The sequence below is a fragment of the Euprymna scolopes genome, chromosome 41, assembly GCF_053919585.1.
Source record: "Euprymna scolopes isolate OS-2025 chromosome 41, ASM5391958v1, whole genome shotgun sequence".
NCBI lineage: Eukaryota > Metazoa > Mollusca > Cephalopoda > Sepiida > Sepiolidae > Euprymna > Euprymna scolopes.
Genome location: NC_136522.1, coordinates 57695213 through 57719070, shown reverse-complemented (window position 1 = coordinate 57719070; position 23858 = coordinate 57695213).

The following is a 23858-nucleotide window of genomic DNA, read 5'->3' as shown; positions in this document are numbered from 1 at the left end:
CATTTTCAATGGTCAACTCTTTCAACTTGAACCCTTTAACCCTTTGGCAGCCAAATTTTAGACCAAAAGCTTATTAAGTAGTTCGCCGGATGTCTGAGTACTGTTTATATAAAATTACAAATGATTGAACCCAAAATTGTTTGAAAGAGTCCGTGAAGGACAACTGTTTTAAACTTTGACACCTTGGCAGCAAATTTTTCGACTACAAACCGAGTAAAATCTTGTTCTATATCTGAATACACTTTATGTAAAATTTCAAATCTTTACACCAAACATTGGCTGAGTTATTTGATAAAGACCTCAGAGATTTAAAAAAAAAAATTAACCCCAGTATATTTTTAGGATCAAATAAAATTAAAAAGTTTCATCTATTTTCAAGAAACCTACTTCTAAAATTTCAAGTGTTCAGACCCCAAATTGTCGAAGGACTTTGGTACAATTTTCAAGGTAACATCTTTGACCTTTGGCCCCTTTACAGCCAAATTTCTGGGCAAAACCGATTAAAAGAATTTGTTGAAATCTCAATACCACTTATGTCAAATTTCGAGTGCGAAAACTGAAAATTCAAAGAGTAGCTTAGTATGGAAATGTTCATACAAAGACAGACACACAGGCTATTTCACTTTTATTGAGATATATATATATATATAGATATACGAAATTTAGACAAATAAAAATACGCTTAATCGGATTTACCCCCCCCCCCTGCAATTGTTCTTATGTTTGTCAACGGGTTAAAGTCGTTTACTTGTAAGAAAATAGCGATATTATAATTGTAATAAAGAATACTTGCAAAAACCGACCCCACTCTTCCCATATTAAATAATAATTTGGAAATAATAACGTTAATATTTGAGTGCGCAGGTCAAAATCTGCAAAAGAAGCGATTTGTGTTTATTTGTTTACGTTGTTATGAGTTAATGTTTATACGCGCATGCGCAACCGGATGTCGTAAACCGGAAAGTGGGTTACATCACTCGTTACAAAGTCATTTCATATATATATATATATATATATACATATATATATATATATATATATATATATATATGTCAGGTCCTGTAATATGCTACTGGTACAATGTAAACCTGCCTCATGGTTAGGTCACTGGCGACTAAACTGTTTGGTGAGGAAGGTAGCTAGTCTCCCTTAAGGATTAAAAACTAGACCTTCCAAAGTGCGAATGAACCCTTTTTCGGGGTCAACGGCCAACTAGCACAGTGTGTGTTTGTGTGAATATGTGTGTGTGTTGGGGTGGAGAGGGTTCCTGTAAGACGTGATGAAGGCAACCTTTCTAAGAGAAGCAAACCTCTGATTTAAAAAAAAACTTAAAGCGGGAGACCAGTACCCGCATTAAGCTGGTCTCCAGTTTAACTTGTTGCTGGCTATCTTGCTCTTGCTTTTTGCAGGATCTCAACATTTTTAACCGAGAGAGAGAGACTTAGCTGTCGTAAAAAGCTAAGACTCTGTAACATCATCTGTGCACAGATACTTCCTCAGGCATTTGTCTAATAAAATTGTCCTGTGGCGATTGAAGTCATTTTTGGCCTCATGGTCTTTAACTGTCTGATGGAGTGGCACTCGTCTGACAAGACATTACCCACCCACACACACACACACACACACATATATATATACATATACATATATATATATATATATATATATATATATATATATATATATATACGATAACGGTAAAGTTGCGCTCGTAATGTCAAGCCAATTTATAATGGTTCCGTCCGATCTCTTGGTCTACGAATCCGTTGAGAATTTGAAACGTTAATTATTGTGTTATGCTGTCAATGTATCGATCGACTACTTGGCGACAGATAAAAGTACCTTTTACCATTCCTTTCTTTTACCATATAGTCTGCAAAATATCTCGAATGTTTTACATGAATGCAATCAAGCACAGATAAAAGTACTTTTAAAGTTAATCCATCGTCTCCAAATTTCTTATTTAATGATAATTCTTAGGACAAAATGAAACCAGTAAACATATGATACCATACCTGTTGAAATGAAGTGAACCATTTATTTACTTTTACATAGGGATCACCACTTATCAAGGCCCGTAATGCACTCGGGGATAAGGGTTATTTTGTGTACAATAATCAATGGGATAATATCGTAGTAATAGTTGGTATTGGAGATTTGATAAAGCATCTCAGTTAAGGGGGCGATTAATCAGGAATTTGTTTATGTTGGACTTGAAGAGGTCCTAGTTGTAGTCAGGTGGGAAACAGGCAAACGGAAGAGAATTCCACAGGCGTGCACTACTGATGCAATTCTCTATCTATATAAAAACCAAGTACGTCCAAGGATGGAATACTGTTGCCATATCTGAGCAGGAGCTGCTAAAAACAGCCTATCCTGCCTTGATAGAGTACAAAATAGACTTCGTGGCTAAGTAGGGATGCCCTTTTCTCTACCCTGCAACCTCTCTCCCACAGAAGAGACGTTGCGAGCCTATCATTGTTTTATCGTTATTTCCATGTCAGGTGCTCGTCTGAACTCCAATCTCTGGTCCCCCTCGCCAATCTTTCACGAAAAACACCCGTCTAGCTGAATCAACTGTGAAAAATTTTTCCCCACTCTATATCTGTGCCTAAATCAAAACGCAGATTCCATGAACAAAGCTTCTTTCTTAAAACTGCACGCCTGTGGAACTCTGTTCCGTCTGCCTGCTTCCCACCGGACAACAACTTGGAAGTGTTCAAGTCCAACGTTAATAAATTCCTAATGAACCGCCCCCTTAAGTAGACACTTCATCAAATCTCCACACTAACGTAATGTACTTGCAATAACCCTTATCCCTGAGTGGCTTCCGGGCCTTGATAAGTGGTGATCACTGTGTAAAAAAAAAAAAAAAAAAAATTCTCAGAAAAAAGCTATGTTCATGGAATGTACGTTTTGACTTCGGCACAGATAAAGAGTGGGGGAAATTACTGACAGTGGTTTAAGCTAGACGGGTGTTTATCATGAAGGATTGGCGAGGGGGACCAGAGAGTGGAGCTCGGACGAGCACTTGGCCTGGAAATAACGATAAAAGAAAGACAGACTCGCATCGTCTCTTCTGTGGAAAGAGGCTGCAGGAAAGAGAAGAGAGCACCCCCCCATTAAGCCACGAAGTCTATCTCGTACTCTGTCAAGGCAAGATAATATATAATCAGTAATGAATTATGTTGTCACATGAATGGAATTAGAATTTGTCCTGTATGTTAACGTTGATTACGATTGAAAAATCGGGTTACATTCACTGCGTTCAAATCTTCACAACACTCACATGAAAAAAACAAATGCCTTTTCTCCTGACACGACCACGGACTATCCTCCTGCTTGAACGTTTGGAAATTTGAACGTTGAAGAAACATACGAACTAAATATTTTGGTTACACGTTAAAAAACATACCCTGGTGTCTAACTCTGTCCCGTGGGGAGGCATAGTAAATAGGTACAATAACATGCAAGAAATTATGAAGAAACATAACGCACAAAACGTAGTATAATGATAGATAATGTGTTTTCTTACAAACATTTGATTTTAGGCAAATATTTATTTGTTCAAAATTCCTTCTTGCAACTGACTTTCGAAAATTACAAATTATATCAATTTTAAATAACGCTTAAATTGAAAGAGAACATAATTATTCACTCAAAGCGACGGCCTCGTTTTCGTCCTGCTTGATTTTTTTTACAAATCTCGCCGTTGACACAGCATATAGACTTTACTTTTCTAGTCGCTACATATTACGAGGTTCGATTAAGGAAAATAAATACTAACTCAAACGGATTCTACTCGTAAAATTATCTAATCAGAGAAATCTGTTTATACACAAATAAATGTCTCTTTAAAGAATCCTACGTTTTACTGAATTTCTAATTAAATATATATATGTGTGTGTGTGTGTGTGTATGTGTGTAGTTGTAAATATAAAACTAAATATATATACATATATATATAAATGTAAATGCATATATAAATATATAAATATATGCTTATAAGAATATGATATATATATATATAAATATATATATATAAGAATATAAGAACATTAATATAAATATATATACATATATATATATATGTGTGTGTGTGTATGTGTATATATATATATATATATATATATATATATATATATATATTCAGCCACTCTGATGAGTCGTAAACGACTAAACTCGTGTCAGTGGATAATTATATTTTAAAAACAATATATATGCCGCTCCCCATTTGGGGATACAAAATTGGTCAAACAGAAAATTATCTCCAACTCGCATTTAGGTAAAAATGCCCTTTCGTATAAATAATTGAATTCAGTTGGTAAGTCTGAGTTAGCAGGTGAATGCTTAGAATCTAGTAGGATGCCCCATCTCCAGGGTTAACAAACTAATAAAAAAAGTATAAACAAAGGAGTAAAAACCATTTTTCCTCAGCTCTAAGCCGATCCTTTTTTTCTGTAAGTTACAGTAAACAACCGGAAAATGCCTCTGCTGTTATCAAGGCAGTTGCTAGTATTAAATATGTTTAAGAGAATTTGTGACATCTTTGTTTTCGTGACGAGGTCTGTAGGTTTAAACTCCGCACGTAAATTTCTTAATGATATTTTCGGTAACTGGAAAGAAATTTATTTATAAGATTAGAAAATTTACGTGTACGTATATATTTTTTAAATCGATATATGGATACGTAGCGTGTGTGTTATTTTGTGTGTCACGCTTACATCCGGGTCGTTTAATAGTTATGTACATCCATTTCCTGTTATAAATAATTTTACTAAGAATTCTTCATAATTTGGATTTCGGTTTCGATGATAGCTGATGACATTTAAATCATCTATTTTTTTCTAAATAATTTTATTAAGAAATCCTCATATGTTTTGGTTTGGGTTTCGATTATGGCTAATGGACTCCCCAGTAATCTATTTTCCAAAAACTCATTTTATCGAGAATCCTACATAAGTCTTGGTTTCGGTTTTAGTTGATAGGAGTCTATGTTTTTATAAATATTTTTATCAAGAATTCTTCAGTAGTTTTGGTTTATAAAATTCAATTATAGGTGATGGAACTAAAGTTACACACACACACACACACACACACACACACACACATATATATATATATATATATATATATATATATATATATATATATATATATATATATATATTTGGAGTCATCGACATACAGTCCTGTTTCGTTTTATCACAACTCATCAGTGCCGCTAGACTAGCACCTCTCCCAAGCCAAGGATTGAACCTAGAACCGTCGTGTTGACAGTCAGGAGTTCTCCCACTCGACCATGGAAGGGACGCCCTGAAATCACTCGTCGGAATGTCTAGTTAAATAGATAGCCGCCACCACTTTTATAGCGCTCAAATCGCCTGTTTGTAAACAAACAAACAACGAGGTTCGCATTTTTCAGCCAATTAAGTAGTCGGTGAGATTATTTACGACAGTGCTCTACTCAAAGAGAGGGGCTTTTAAAAATACATTTGTAGTCATCGACATACAGTCCTGTTTCGTTGTATCACAACTCATCAGTGCCGCTAGACTAACATCTCTCCTACGCCAAGGATTGAACCTAGAACGGTCATGTTGACAGTCGCCAGTTCTCCCACTCGACCATGGAATCACTCGTCGGAATGTCTATTTAAATAGATAGCCGCCACCACTTTTATAGTGCTCAAATCGCATGTTCGTAAACAAACAAACAGCGAGCTTATATATATATATATATATATATATATATATATATATATAAGTCTGGGATTCGGTTTCGATTCTAGCTGATGAATCCAATGCATACGTATATATGTATATTTTTTTTTAAATTGCAACTTTATAATGCATACAACTCGATAGAACATTAACTCTTTAATTATGTATACGAAATCTTCAAGAATTAAAATATCATATTTAAGTTTATTTCACGACCAGGCTACGCCGTGCGTCCCTGCTAGCTTAGATAAATACTTTGGCATTTTTAATAAAATAGCCAAAATAATACCAGAGCGTCTCCATTTACGCGGAATATCTACATAATGCCAGCATCATTATATTACATATGAACCAGTCTCCTGTGGAATTTCCACAGGTCTCGCCAGTTACAAATTATTTCGCAATATAAAACTGAAATATTGCGATACTTTAATTAAAATTTATAACTGATTATAAAGATAAAAATCGTAAATTAAGCCAAAAAATACGTCGAAAAAAAAATACATTTGCGTTTCACTCCAGTCACTATTATAAAACTTCAAATAAAACTTTTTTTTTTAAACTAAGTTTACTTAAAACTAAGGGTTTGGTAAAAAATGATTATTTTCTTTATTAAAAGAATTCACAGGCGGTTATAGCTCAAGCAATTAACAGTACAAACACGACTTAGCATATTTTTATATATAAAAAGAAGTTCTAAAATTAAAGCACCGGGTCTGCTTTCTATTGTTTTGACCCCAGCCCCCGCTAGTATAACTTAGTTATAAAACCTCCCTCTACCCAGGTTGACAGCCACATTTTTGTTTAAACACTTGAAATTTTACATGTAAGTTACTTGACCATAGAATAAACATTATAACATGATTTGAGCCAACGTAATAAATGTTAAGTTTCAAAATTGGGGTAATTTTTTTTTAAATTGACCCCTGCGGTCTCTACCAAATTATTCAACTAATTTCTGTTCTAAACATTTGAAATTTTACATAAAGGGTATTCAGAGATAGGGCAAGCTTTTTTATTCGGATTGGCTCGAAAATGTGAGCTGCCAAGGAGTCAAAGTTCAAAAGATTTGACTTTTGTGGTGTCTAGCAAACTACTCAGCCAATGTTCGGTTTAAACATTTGAAATTTATACATAACGGGAATTCAGACATGCGGAAAGCATTTCAATCAGTTTTGGAACGAAAATTAGGCTGCCAAATGGTCAAAGTTGAAAGAATTTACTTTTGACGATTCTACCAAATTTCTCCGCCAATTTTGAGTCTAAAGACGTGAAATTTTAGGTGTAAGACACTTGGACGTGGGTAAAACTTTTTATTTTGATAGTAGACTAGAATAATAAATGTTACGGGGTCAGAATTGGGGTCCAAGCTATAAAAAATGTACCTATGCGATCTCTACGAAATTACTGAGACACTTTTTGGTCAACACATTTGAAATCTTACATAAAGTGTATTCACACGTAGGGTAAGTTATGAACAGTACGTAGTGTTAACGAGCATCTCACCTCCCGCCTTTCTGGCTTTCTTACTCTTTCTGTTTTCTCTCTCTGTGTCTCTATAAGAGAATAGAGAAGGAGAGAGTGAGAGAGAGAGAGAGAGAGGTGAGTAAACGTGGAGGTAGACACGTTTACCAGAACCAAAGGTCAGCTGACCAAATTACGTATGTGTGACGTGGTTGGCTAGATCTGGGAGATTTGATTTGAGCTTTGAAGAAGACGGACGTTTTTCCGTGGTCTCCCCCTCTTAACTGGGGAGGGGGGAGACTAACGCTGACGTGTGTGAAGAAGAGCCCACACAAGCGATTTCACTTCCACTTCTGCAGAACCTCTGGGGAAAGTGAAATAAAAAACTATAAAACCATTTCATCGTCTTGGAGTGATAAATCTTCGTCAAACAGGTATCAAGTCTCCCTCCAGGATGAGAAATTTCCAGATGGTTCAACAGCGAGAAGCAGAGGTAGGTTCAGAAATTACATGTCACACACACGATTCCCTTTATGATAATCAAACACAAAACCATTTATATTAGAGACAATCACACGGAATCTTTGATGTTATATAGTGTATACACCCAAACGTAAAAAGTGCCCCTAAATGAAGAACTCTATATAACATATTCAAATGTAACGAAAGCTCAATTGTGTACCCCTCAAGGATAACCTAGATGATAACGAATATATAACAGTAGGGCCCGGGCAAAGCCGAACTTAACTACTTGTAAACTAATAAGGCATGGTGGGAAATGTAAAACGGACAGTCCAAATAGGATAAATATTACCAAGTTAATAGCAGTTCAGTGCAACCCGGATATAAGATACCCGGATATAAGATACCTGGATATAAGGGACCCGGATATAAGTAAAACGGATATAATATGGATTTTCTCTGGTCCCAAATTGCAGCCTATCTTAATGTAGAGTGTATCCCAGATATAAGAACCTCGGATTTCAGTGTAACCCGAATATAAGAGAGGTTACAAACCAGAGAAGACGTTTCTTAAATCCGGGTTAGGGTTAGGGTAAAGGTTACACGTTCTTTACTTGTAAAGTTGTCATGTGCCAAAAAAAAAAATCTGTATAAAAACTGAAAATGTCAAGATTTAAAAACAAAATAAATCCGGCGACATAACAATGTCATCGTGTCTCACGAATTCAATATAATTGAATATTTTATTGAATTCTCTGAAGACAACATGTATATGTTCCGTTTGGACTTGTTAAAATATTAATCAGTGTTTTCGTAGCTGCATAACCAATTGCTGTATAAGATAATTATTGCATTTTCTTTCTTTCAATTCCACCGTTTATGCATAAATCATGAATACTTGTTTTCCCATTGTCAAAACTAAACAAATCAGATTAGTAGATTATATTTCTTAACTATTGGTATTAATCTCCTTCCCCGCATAAGCAAAATGTGACACAAGGTCGGTTTTAATTCGGGGGAAAAGCACCTACCCCAAAAGGGTCACTCTGAAAGTAGATAAAAATAAAATTGTCATTAGTAGAGAAATGATTTCCTCAATTGTCTAAGGACATATTAAAATAAACAGCAACAACAACAACAATAACAGCAGCAACAACAACAACAACAATAGCAACAGCAGCAGCAACAGTAACAACAACAACAATAAACAACAACAACAAATTAAACGAAAGTTAAGGAACTAAAATATATAGTTGATACATACCCACATAATTCGGTTTGGTAGAGTTCTCAAGGGCCAAATCGTTAAATGTTGACCCCTTAACACCAAATTTTGTAACCGAAACCTGATCACGTCGATTTTCCCAAATCTCAGTACCTTTTATATAAAATTCGAGTCTGTAGACTTTAAATTGACCGAGTTATTGCGTAGGGAAATGTACACAGACAGACAGATACACAGACACACAGACAAACACGCAAACACACAGACACGTTCACTTTTATAGATATACTAGCATTTCAGTCCGGCGTTGCCCGGGTGTTTGGAGGTGTATGCTGAGCAAAAAAAAAGGGTTAATTTTTTTTAACTTTGACACCTATTATGACCCCTTAACATGTATTGTTCTGGGCTGAAATCAAATTAAGTTAGATCCTTGTCCAAGAAACCTATATCTAAAATTTAAAGTGGTAGACCGAAAATTGTCGGAGGAGTTTGGTAGAGTTCTTAAATGTGAAATCGTTGAACTTTGACCCCTTTACAGCGAAATATCTGGCCGAAAACTAATCACATCGATTTTCCCAAATCTTAGTACCTTTTATATCAAATTTCGAGTCTGTAGACTTAAAATTGACAGAGTTATTGCGTATGAAAATGTACACACACAGACATACAGACAGACAGATACACAGACAAACAGATACACAAACACGTTCACTTTTATAGATATATAGATAGATATAGATTATCGTGGTCCTGGTAGGAGTTGTGTATGGCTCGTTTCTTCTGTCGAGACGAGATTCGACACGTTCGACCTCAGCAACAGAAAAGGCAAGATTCTCTTCACTTCGCAAGTTACCGCGCCCATATACCAGTTTTCCAGTGGCGGTTGTAAATTGATCTTTTTATTCATATGTATCAAGTGTTTGAACCGGTCAATGTCGCCCGACATTCGATACCATAGTCCCACATACCTCTCTTTGCTTCCTTTATTCTATTTTAAGCGATGAGTTTCTATGACAAACTTTGTCCCTTCTTTCCTGTTTGTCTTTTACTTAAAAAAATGTAATAAGATCCCTTATTTATTTTATGAATTAAGTATGAGTAATTCTAAAACCCACGAGCCAGGTTCGATTTCTTGTACCGCATTTTTTTAATATTCGAACTGAGACGCTTCATAGTGTTACAAATTCTCTTTAAAAAAAAAAGTGATACAAAAATGGAGGGGAGGGATGAAAAGAACTAATCGCAAAATCCCGATATAAAAACGTCCACCGTAAATTATTGTTTATTTTGTTATTGCAAAAAAAAAAAAAAATGTAAGATACATAATTCAACTCATTTTCGGATTTATTTATTTTTTTTACATTCATTTCGTTTATCTTAGGAGTGTAGAAAAATGAAAAAAGTATATTTGAAAATAAATAAAATAAGAAAGGCATTCTGCAAATTGTCGATTAAAAAAAAAGTGATCATTGCTTTATTTTTATTTAAGTACGTATGCGCATCGTAAAGCGTAATTGGAAAGACGTTTTCAACACCGAAGCAAGACGATTTGACTTTTATACTACAATAGAAACCGTGTTTTGCTATGTCTTCATTTTTTCGAATTCACATCTAACAACGTTTTCTTGACTCAGACGCGTAGTTTACACATAGGTGGAGAGACGCCGCCTGCCTTCTCTTTCACGTGCAATGCTAAGTGATCACACGCTTCCACGCAAACATTTCGCACTAACAAGCGTCTTCTAAAACTAAAACAGGCACATTTCGTCATGACCCTTACAATTATTGCTTTCTTCGCGTTTGATTTGATTTTTGGTTCTCAAGTACAGTTTTCTTGACTGTAAACGACGATTAATACTTTTGTCATTTTTAGCATTGCTGCTGTTGTCATTAGTTATAATCTTACTGGTTTTATTAATATCGTTTTTCCTTTTGTTATTATAATTGCTGTTATCGTTGTTGATATTCATTATTATTAGCTCACAAGGAGCGTTCACACAGGTGATCAAAGATCGCTCTTTGAAACCAACCCGTGGCGTTCCCTGGAAGCTGGTTGACAACAAGTCTCCTCAGATTTCCAGTACTCTCCACCTCTTTCGGTAACATTTGTAAATAAATTTGCACTGTCGCAACGGTCGCTTTCCAGTGATTTCTCGCTGACAGCGTTTTTTTTATTTTTATTATTATTATTATTATTATTATTATTATTATTATTATTATTATCAGTAGTAGTAGTAGCAGTAGTAGTAGTATTCATTGTGTCAGCAGTAGTATTTTTTTTCCAATATTTGGTTTTCTCCAAGATGCAGTTACCAGAATAATGACAATCACCGATGACGGAGATAGAATTAATTTAAAATAAAATAATCACTGGCATCCACGTTTACGCGTTTTTTTTTTCTTATACATTTTTGCACACAAAACACCTGTACACACACTAACCCATACACACACATGCACACACATACACTAAATTATACCAGGTACACCACCGTTTACACACGTTTTGCAATCATAGCATTGTTCTTTATTCTTTTTACGTTTGTTTTTGTCGACTCTTCGGTATGTTGTTATTTTCTTCTTCCTTTTCTCCTTATATTATTATTATTATTATTATTATTATTATTATTATTACTATTATTATTATTTACATAGACACAATCAATAATTTCCCCCACTCTTTATCTGTGCGTAAACCTAAACGTAGATTCCATGAACAAAGTTTCCTTCTTAGAACTGCACACCTGTAGAATTGTCTTCCGTTTCACTGCTTTATAACTAACTACAATATAGTTGTCTTCAAGTGTAACGTTCAAAAGTTCTTGATGAGCCGTTCCATATAAGTAAAAAAAAAATTACCAAATCCCCATCACTAGCGTTTACTATATTGTCCAATTTCTACTGTACACCTTTAATCCTTATCCTCGAGTGCCCTCTTGGCCTTGATAAGTATTGATGCCTATATCAAAATTCTATATTATACTGTCTCTTATATTCCCTTTGAAGTAATTTCTAACGACTAACGAGGTGTTATAAATTGTTACCTTTTTATCCAGACAATCGACATACGCGAGGCGTGCAATAAGTAATGCCCCTGACCCACTTACCATAGTAGTAGAGCAACGACACTTGGCATAGTTATCAGTCTTTTCCTACATAGGAACCACCCAGAGTTATGCATTTCTCCCATCATTTTATGCAGTGGTCTTCCAACAATGACGTGACTCCAGAAATCAAGGCTGCGTCATTAGGGAAACGCTTTCCTTTCAAAAACAACTTCATGGCTGGGAAGAGGCGAAAGTCAGACGGTGCAAGATCAGGAGAGTAGGGAGGGTGGGGATAGATTTCATAAACACAGGCCCGTGCTTCTAATCTGGCGACATCCGAGTTGTGGACACGAGCGTTGTCCTGCCCCGCCTCTTGATTTTGATAGCGTCTTTAATTTCCTCAAATGTGAAGCATAATAGGCTCCTGTAACTGTGGTCCCCTTTACCAGGTAATCTGCCATCACTACTGCGTCCTGGTCACAGAAGACTGTGAGCATGGCCTTGCATGCTGAGGGCTGCACCCTTGCCTTTTGGGGGGGGGTTGTCCAAGTGCTTCCACTACATCAACTGGGCTTTGGTCTCTGGATCATAGTGATGGATTCAGGTTTCATGCAAAATTTCAGCTAGATCAAACAATTGGAAGTGGATCAGGGACATTACTTATTGCACACCCCTCGTAGGAGACTTTCAGCCGTTTTATCAATGTGGTAATTCACATAATTTGTCCTGAGCGCTTGCTTCTGTTCGGCACGTATTAGGGCTTCTGTCCCAAACTTAAAGTAACTATGACAACCATCGCCGGGTTTTTCCCTCGCCCACTGCCTCTGCTAGATCTCTTTTAGTTTATTTTTTATTTATTGTCTTAAATTCCTTTCTTCTTACTAGTTCATGCTCTTGCATTTTTTTTTTAGATTTTACAACACCCTGTATCAGCTTTTCTTCACATTTGGAGACGTAAACTTTCAGAGTATTCTCTTATTCCTTTTTTTTTTTTACATAGGCATAGCCACTTATCAAGGCCCAGAGACCACTCGAGAATAAATATGTACAGTACTCAATTGGACCATATGGTAATCGTTAGTAATGGAAATTCGGTAAACTTCTTAACAAGTTGAACGGCTCATCAACATCTTGTTTTCGTTGGACTTGAAGACAACCATATTGTATTCCATCACCTATAATTCCTCGTTCTCCGTCTTATTTTGACCATATCCCCATCCATTGTCACCATTTTCCTTGTCAACCTTTCGATATTTTTAACCCATTTTTCTTTCCATTGAATAATACACGTCACATATCGAAATATAGCTATTAAAAAGAAAATTCTTCAAAATCACCGGATTCGGCATTAAATAACCTGGAAAGGGTTGATATGCCGTAATACAAAAACAACCAACCAACCAACAAAACGTTTATTCCTTTACTTCCAGCAATTCGGCCCCTTTTCGTTTGCAAGGCACCGCACTTTTTCATACCAAACCCCATGCCTATGTAATTACTAACCATTTACAATCATATTAAGCTAGTATCTGTTCTTTGCACACAACTTTAAATCATGTAAAAATAATAAATGTTTAACTGGTACTCCTTCTTCTCCCACGCATAACAAGCATTCACCTTTCGTAATATCAATGACAAGAGTACCATACTAAGAAAAAAACAAAAAAAACAACAAAAAAACAATGGCGACAAGGTGTCAACCTGAAAATCCCTCTCTCCACAGGCACTTCCCCAGGATCTTCTTTATTTTATATTAAGGCCACTCTCTATTGTAATATGAACGACAAGTGTACCTTACTTCTTTATTTTATGTTAAGGATGCTGTCCATTGTCATATGATGACAAGAGTGTCATACTTCTTCATTTTATGTTAATGATACTCCCCATTGTTTCATGTTTTTTTCCAAGAACATCTCGTACATTCGCAACAATTCCAAATATTTCCATACATTCATTTGTCCAGCTATGTGCAACCAGGTCTTATGCTTTACGGTCATCTATCCACGAAATGCATAGATTTGGGGATCTTCCTTTACAATCCCGAAGATTTGTCGTATCAATAAGCAACTGATCCTTGGTTCCTGTACAACCACGCCTGCAGCCTTTTTGCCCCTCTCGTAAGATCTCTTTCTGATATATAAATCAAATTATATCTGCCAACTTGTCTGTCAGCAGTTTCCACATCAATCGACTGCAGGTGATGAGCCGATAGTAATAAACCGCATGGCCTTTTCAAATATCCTTCCGGCAGAGCACTACTCTTTCACGCGTGTTCCATTTGTGAATCGCATCTCCTATCAACATTCCATAAATTCGCGATGCAATCCTTCCAGGCAAGGTGATAACGTTTTTTAAAGAATGCCTCTGTATAGCATCTTAAGATTGATTAAACTTAATGTGTATTTAATTCCTCACATTTTCCAACCACAAAGCATTTCCATTATGCTTTTTTAAAACTTTGTGCATCATCCTGATTTTTATGTCATGTTTTATTCTTTTGTTTTAATTTGGTTCATTTCTATTCTAGCGTTCACCTAGTTACAATGCTAATTTTTCGCAATACAAACACTTCCTGGTATAACCAAATTATTTCTGTGAGTTTTACATATTTCATTATTTCACTTACTTTTACTACCTGCACCTTCAGAGTTTTTATGTTTAGTTTCTTAAACATGATATTATCATTTATTTTTCTTCTACCATAATCACTATCAGCCTTTCACAGATCCCTCTCACTTCCTCAGTTTCTCCCAACCCCTAGTTTTAGTTTCTCTATTATTATTATTAATTACTTTGTCCTTTGTTTCCTCACAATTTTCTGACACCTCATCCACATCTTCCACTACATTCATTATCGTTTCCTTATCAATCTGCCCATTATCATTTACAGCGTCATTTCTTATGATTTATGCGTTCACCTATCTTTTTGCGGTCTCCAGTTTTCGCTCTGATATCTATCAATTCTTTCGTATATCTCTTGGCTTATCACACGCACTCTGTTCGGTTAATTCAAACATTTCTCGTTTTATCCGTTCTCATAACATGAGTTTTATGTGCCCCTTATAGGCGCATTATTATTATTATTATTATTATTATTATTATTATTATTATTATTATGATTATTACTTTTCCACTACTATTAATATTTTATTACGTTTACATTTTGATTATTATCAGCAAGAGTCCGTAACATTAACATATTTTATTACTAATTTATTTTTAGTTTTTATTATTATTATTATTATTATTATTATTAATAATAATAATAATAATAATAATAATAATAATAATAATAATAATAACATTAATAATAATTATGATAATAATAATAATAATAATAATAATCCACATCAACAAACGTTTTTTAAATTTTTTTCTAATGAAAGAGTTTTGGATTTTTGTCATTTTTCAATTAGGCAACGATTGTACACAGGGTCGACAAGTATATATGAATATAAATCCTCCTGTCACCACCCCTTTTCAAAAAAGAAATTGGAATTACCCGATTATCAAAGATAAGATGTATGTAAGCACGGCCAGACGATTACATATATAAAATAAGCGAAAGTATTACACCTATAGCACATCCTTGCAAGCAATATATATATATATATATATATATATATATATATATATATATATATATATATATATATATATATATATATAGGTGTAATGCTTTCGCTTATTTTTATTTTCTTATAAGGGAAATGGTCCCCATAATGTTTTATTTTTAAAGTATTTTTTTTCAATAAGTCTTAAGAAAGGCTGTTCTTATGAAAATTTTCAAACGACATACTGTTTGTATTTGTCCTAATAGTCTTGAAGCAATTGTAACTAACTATGAAATACACTATTTGTTGCTATCAACCCATTCTTTGAAGTTTGGTTTTTATTAAAAGAATATAAATATATCTATAATATAAAGCTGAATATGTGTGTTGTGTGTGTCTGGTCCCGAATAGGCTCCTATATGGTTGAGTATTTAAAAAAAGCTGATTACATATAATGATAGAAGATGTATCGAGACAGAGGAATGGGTATGCTTGATCTGTAAAAACGGTGGCTCATTAAAATTGTGGAGTCTGCGTTCGCGCCTGGCCCACAATTTTATTATACGATCCCTATTTAAGTTAAAACATACTTATCAATGTATTCTCATGTACATCCCTATCAAAAACAATTGTAAACGTTTTTTTTTTTTTTTTTTTAAATTTGTCATTTCCATAGTTTGTGGAACAGGCGCGTACGCAGACCCCACAACTTTAATCAATCAGCATTATGCCAGATCAAACGTACTCATTCCTGTGTATCGATAGTCTTCTATCATAGTCAATTATATAACAGCTATTTCATGAATAGACAAACGCACAGTCTAAGTAAATATAAAATATATATTTATTTTTGAGCAGAACAAACACAAGGGACTTCCCCATTATAAAAAAAATAGTGAGGATGTTGCAATATTTTGATCCTATAATGGGGTATGATCCCACACAGTCGGACGATCCTATTTATAAAAGATGCTGCTAAGAACTGACGAATCAAATTAATTCACGTTCTGCTACAAACCAATTAGGAACCAGAATTGCTTCATAAATATTAAACCTTTTCTGGAGCAATTTCACATGTTCTTTCCCGGGTTTTCACACGGTAAGAATATTTTGTTCTGTGGAACTGTCTACTACCAGGACTTGTGTGTAACAGCAAACCATCTGAAGCTCAAAGTGGCTTACACTTCTACATTTATATCATAGATATATGACAATATACATACTAACTAAATTATCATATATATATATATATATATATATATATATATATATATAATTTAAAGGAGATTAGAATAATAGTCTAAAGAGCTAAGTGTATTTTAATGTAATAGTGAAATTACTAGTTTAATTAAAATACAGGAAATGCTCGTTGTAATTTAGATATATAATAAGCTCGATAGTTAAATGTCCTAGAGCTAATTCAATATTAAGTAATGTGATTTATAATTTAAAAGTTTAAAATTTTTTTTTTTAAATTTAACAATCAAAATTTAATTAAATTAAAAATCAGTTTCATAAGAAGGAACAACAACAAAGTCAATTATCTGTACGATCGTTTCGGAAATCCGTGCTTTTTATTTGTGGTATACATGAAGTCACGTAGAATAATTATACATAGTTTTTTTGGTAAGCACGGTCTCCTCATCAGCAAATTTAGGAGGATTTCTATTGAATTGAAAAGACACCAAAAATAAACCTAGCATTAAAAGTAAGGCAGATGAATCTGAAAAATTGAAGTAAAAGGTTTGGATATAAAATTTATAAGAAAATTAATAAGAAAATTTGTATAGGTTAGAGATAGAAATGAGTAGAAAAAATATGTATATTTTTGAATTTACATAATAAATTTGATTTAAAAATATATAGATATATAATTACCTTTTGGTTTTTCTTTTTTTGAAATCAGGAACTGTATTTAAAGTAGTCATTTAGATGTTTGCTATAGCTTTTTATTTTATTGAATTATGAATTTTAAAAGGGCGACGCTCGTGCAGTAAATTGTTTCCGTTAGCGTATTTTGATTTAGAGACGCTACAGTTAATATCTATAGAGAGAGAGTTTTTTTTTTTTTTTTTTTTGCAAGTTTTTAAGGGGAGATAATTGTCATGGCTTTATTTATTATTTGATTTACGAGTCTAAGGGCGGTAATTGGTTTAACTTAATTTATTAATTAAAAAAAAAAAATCTATTTTTACTAATGAGTAATTTTTAATAATTTAAGGTGGTTTATATTTATTAAATTTAAACCAACGTTTATGATTACACGATAGAAGCTCGTGTCTTGAATTTACTAGTTTGGTTGTGCTTTTTATATCTTCATATTTTAAAATTTTTAGGGTTTCTTTTGTACATAATGTACAAAATTTATCTCCTGGTTTATATGATTTGCAAGTCTCAATTATTTGCCATTTTAAGTTGAAAGAAATATTGCTATTTTTTAGTTGCCAAATATAGTTGGATAGAGTAGTTTGGTTTGATAGAGAGTTATTTTTAAAAGAATGTTTGTGCGTTGAAATTCTATGTTTTATTGGGCCAGATGTGGAACCAATATATATTACCTCTTGATTATTATGATTATTTTCCGTTAGGTCTATTGTTGGATTATAATGTGGTGGGTTGGTTAATAATTGATCGGTAGATTGATTTAAGTTGGTGTTATTATTTAATCTGGTAGTTGAGTTATGGCTGTTGATAGGTTCTTGTATATTTGGAGTTTTTGATACTGTGCAGCTATAGATAACATTTTAAATTTTACATGAGCCTTGTAGGGGACATTTATTTTTTCTTCTACAGTTACAGTCCGATGTATTTTGTATAGTTGCATTTTGTAGTTTATTAATTTTATTATTATTAGAGCTAATTATTTTCTGATGAAGGTTAGGCATAGTAGAGTAAGAGACTTTAATTGTGTTCTTATTGAAAATCTTATTATATCTATGGGGGGCTTTAAAGTTCCTATCTAATATTTTAAAAAATTCTCTAGCTATGTTTGTTTCTAGGTTTTTGGAATACGGGGGGTTGAACCATAGGATCTCCTTGTGTCTATTCTTACGTTTGCGGGTTTTAGTTTGTTGTTTATTTATATTATTATCTAATATTTGTAGTTTGGTTTTATCTTTTTTTGTCTCCTGGTTATTTTTCTTAACTCGTATACGGGAAGACATTGCCATATTATATGTTATTACGCTCTTAATAGGTTTATTTTTAATGCAGTTTATGTTTCTATCATTTTCATTTATGAATTTAATTTGTGAATTATATCCAGAGTTTTTAAGGGCTTCATTATAGTATTTTTCATTTTTGGTAAATATTGATTTAGTAGAAGACAGTCTAGAAATTCTTAGAGCGATATTGGGAACTATTGATTTTAATATTGATTTAGGGTGGTTTGATTGATTGTGGACATATAGAAGTGATTGGTTAGGTTTATGGTATGGTTCAAAGGTAGAATTTTCAAGATTTAAGGTTATGTCTAAGAAATTAACAATTTTTTTATTAGGGTCGATTTTTATACTAAGTCCATAATTTTTAAATAATTTATGTAGAGCTTTAATTGCATTTTCATAATTTTTATTAGTAGAATTCGTTATGAAAAGTGCATCATCTCTATATAGCCCTCCTTCAAGTTTGAATTGTTTATGGAGTATACAATGTATTTCATTTAAAAGGAAAAAGCCAACTAGATCAGTGACCTGAGTCGAGTCCGTCGATCCCATTAAAATGTTGAAGTGGTTAGGGGTATTTTTCCTGGTCCAATATTTATTATCAAATGTTATTAAAGACTGTCTAGCTATAAGTATTAGTTTAGTTTCGTCTTGAGTTATATTAGTTAATTTTCGTGCCATTAATAGAGATTTATTAAGTAGGATAGGTGATATAGATTGGTAATATGATTCAATGTCAAAAGAAAGAAATTTAATATTATTTTTATTTTGAATATTAGAAAACCAGTCGATTACTTGGTTTGAAGATTGCCATAGTGGGTATTTTATTATGGATTTAATTTTGGGGATAATTCTATCTAATATGTTTTTACTAACCAGTCCTATATCTGATTTCGAGGGGCAAATGAGTCTAATAGTAGGGTTGATATGGAAGCTGTGTTTGTGGTCTTTTAAAGTAAATCTCGGGGTACCTGGTACCGTTATTTCTGTGTATTTATCTATTTTAAGTTTAGTTAAAATGTTTTTTGCATCATTATTTATTTTATTTAGTGCTGATTCATTAGTAGTTTTATAATTTTTATTAAGTTCTTTATATATTAGATTTTTATATTGTATATAGTCCATTGTGTAGAAATTTCCAGTTTTATCTGGCGGTACTATGAGTTTATTTTGGTGGCTTGTAGAAATAGATTTTGAAAATTTATTTATTTTTTTAAGTGTTGGAGTGATATATTTTTTATTTTTCTTAAATTTAATATTTTTAATAAATTAAGTTAAACCAATTACCGCCCTTAGACTCGTAAATCAAATAATAAATAAAGCCATGACAATTATCTCCCCTTAAAAACTTGCAAAAAAAAAAAAACAAAAAAAAACTCTCTCTCTATAGATATTAACTGTAGCGTCTCTAAATCAAAATACGCTAACGGAAACAATTTACTGCACGAGCGTCGCCCTTTTAAAATTCATAATTCAATAAAATAAAAAGCTATAGCAAACATCTAAATGACTACTTTAAATACAGTTCCTGATTTCAAAAAAAGAAAAACCAAAAGGTAATTATATATCTATATATTTTTAAATCAAATTTATTATGTAAATTCAAAAATATATATATTTTTTCTACTCATTTCTATCTCTAACCTATACAAATTTTCTTATTAATTTTCTTATAAATTTTATATCCAAACCTTTTACTTCAATTTTTCAGATTCATCTGCCTTACTTTTAATGCTAGGTTTATTTTTGGTGTCTTTTCAATTCAATAGAAATCCTCCTAAATTTGCTGATGAGGAGACCGTGCTTACCAAAAAAACTATGTATAATTATTCTACGTGACTTCATGTATACCACAAATAAAAAGCACGGATTTCCGAAACGATCGTACAGATAATTGACTTTGTTGTTGTTCCTTCTTATGAAACTGATTTTTAATTTAATTAAATTTTGATTGTTAAATTTAAAAAAAAATTTAAAACTTTTAAATTATAAATCACATTACTTAATATATATATATATATATATATATATATATATATATATAGTGTATATTATGCATGTCTTTAAAGAGTATGACTACTTGGGCTAGGATAACATAATATTTTACACTTTTTGACTCTCGAGCGTGTATCTGTTGATACCTTATATCTTATTATATAGAATGAAATTCAATTTCATGGAATTCAATTAACAACACTTGTTAAAAAATATTTAATAAAATCATTAAAAATAAATGGAATATAGACTTTTCTCATTCATATTTTATATGTACTCTAATTACATAATATACTTAAAAATATTGGTATATATATAAGTAAATAAGTATCAACAGAAAGATATTCATGTATCAATACCATTAAAAATACGTCTGCATCACTTAACATATGCTAGGTTTATTTTTGGTGTCTTTAAAAAAAAACACCTAATACAGAGTGACCCCAAAAAACAAAAGCTAAATTGAGGCCATCTAGAATATATGTTGTAGAACGGAGAAAAAATGACCAAAGACCCTTGTGTTTTGATGTGATGTTTTGAATATAATAGACTAGTTTCATTTCATTCGGACAAAACATCAAGGAACAAAAGCTAATTAGTATATTTGCTGATGAGGAGACATTGTTTCAAAAAAATATATGATAAAATTATTGTCCAAATCTTATTATCTATCTCTTTAACAACATCTTTTCCGAAACGATCGTACATATTATTGATTTTCTTTGTTATTCCTTATGAAACCGAATTATTGTATCAATATATATGTTTATTTTATGTTTTTATTTATTTTAATGAAGTTATTTCTTATCATTAGAATCATCATTATTATTATTATTTTATTTTTTCTTTTGTTATTATTTATTGGAAATTTCTTATGTATTGCTATCCTAAAGTAAATTATGGAGTATTTTCTCGATTATTGTAAAACCCATTGTTTAATTTCTGAATCGTTAAAACAACACATTTTAGAGATGTGTGTGTATGTGTGTGTATTTATATATGTATAAATATGCACGTATGCATGCTAAACACAATCATGTCTGTGTAGCAATACCCAAAATGTTTATAAAAAAACGTACATATATATATATATATATATATATATATATAAATATATATATGTGTGTGTGTATATATGCGTATGTGTATGTGTGGGGGCATGTGTGCTTGTATATATATACATATATATATATGTGCATGTGTATGCATGTGCGTGTTTGTATATATATATATATATATATATATATATATATATATATATATATATATACTAACAAAAGTACATGTCGTTGACTGGGTTCGAAAACAGCCTAAAGAAAATGGACTCTGATCTATGAAAGTATGATAGGTTATGAAAAGGAAGGGCTATAAAGAGATAGCTTCGAATTTGGGGGTATCAAAACCAAAGCAAAATATGATGAAAGTAAAAATAAAATAGATAAACCCCATAATTTATTATACGGTACCTGTTCACACTGAAACACTTATCACAATGTTCTGTTGATCTATATTAAAAAAAACCTGTTAAACTTTGTGACATATGGAGGTAAGGCGCGAACGAACACCCCAGAAGTCTATTATACCATATTTCTTCAAAATGAAGCATAATTATCAAAGTATACTTACGCAGACAGATATGAAAGATCTTTATTAAAGTTTGTGCCTGTTTCCATTCTATGGAGGCCAGGCGCGAACGCAGACCCCACAATTTTATTATATGATCCCTATTTAAGTTAAGACATACTTATCAAAGTATTATTATGTACATCTATATCAAAAACACTTCTAAAAGTTTTTTTTTAATTTTTAAATTTTTTATTTCCATACTTTGTTGATCAGGCGGGTACGCAGACCCTACAAATTTAATGAATCATCATTATGCCAAATCAAACATACCCCTTCCTGTGTCTCGATACATCTGCTATCATATTATGTAATCAGTTTTCTATAATAATCAATTGTATAAGAGCCTATTCATGAATAGACACAGCTTTATATTATAGGTATACGACCATATACATACAAACTAAATTATCACATATATATATATATATATATATATATATATATATATATATATCCAATGTATATTATGCATGTCTTTAAGGAGTGTGATTACTAGGGCTAGGACAACAGCTTACATTTTGCATTGTTTGACTCTCGAGCGTGTATCTATTGATATCTTATTTGCTATTATATAGAGTGATATAGTTCAAGGTAAATTAACTGTGACGAACTTTTTCGGATATATACTCAAGAGTCAAAATAATAGAAAGATATGCTGTTGTCATAGTCCTATATATTCCATTTTATATACTGACTATATAATGCGTGCATGTTTTTTACGCATGTCTGAAACGTGTTTGACGCGTCTAATAAGTGTGTGTATATAACATGTATATTCCCAAGCTTTTGCTAATCGTCGAGTGTGCATGCATGTCCGTATCGTCGCTACGGTGTTTAGATATGCTTTTCGATACAGGCGATAACTTGTAATACGTTAAATGATTGTTGTTGTTGTTGTAGTTTTTGTGGTGTGCGTGTGGTTTGTGTGTGTGTTTATGTGTTTGTGTGTGTGTGTGTGCACGTGGAGTGAACAAATATAATAAACGCGAAAATATAACAATTTACATCAGTACCTTTCGAGACAAACTTCGATTACGGTATGCAAGAAAAAAATTAGAGGAACATACTTTCTTTTTAGGGGTATGCAAGAAAAAAAATTAGAGGAACATACTTTCTTCCGTCGATTGGTCTTTTCTGCGATCTGTAATTTGCAGGAAGAATTCTTTGAGAAACGACAATTAATATTTCATGCCATTTTTTTTTATCCTGACACTACCCTCCGTCCTTGCAGTCGAATGTTTCTCCTTGTCTCATATCTTGCTAGGAGTCCGCTTTCTAAATCGACTACTTTCTGAATCAGTTCTCATAAACCGACTTCATCGTCTGTTCCCTAATCCAACACTCTAACTGCTTAGATGTGTGTATATAAAACTATCTTTAACTTTCTGGCCACGAGGCTAAATTTTACTTACTGTCACATGGATATATTTATTTTATTTTTGAAATCGCAATTTTATAACATATAAAAATCGATAGAACATTACTCTATAATAAAATATACGAAATCTGCAAGAATTAAATATCATATTAAAGCGTACTTTACGGCCAGGCTTTGCCGGGCGTTCGTGCTAGTGTAGATAGCTACTTTTGCAATAAAAAA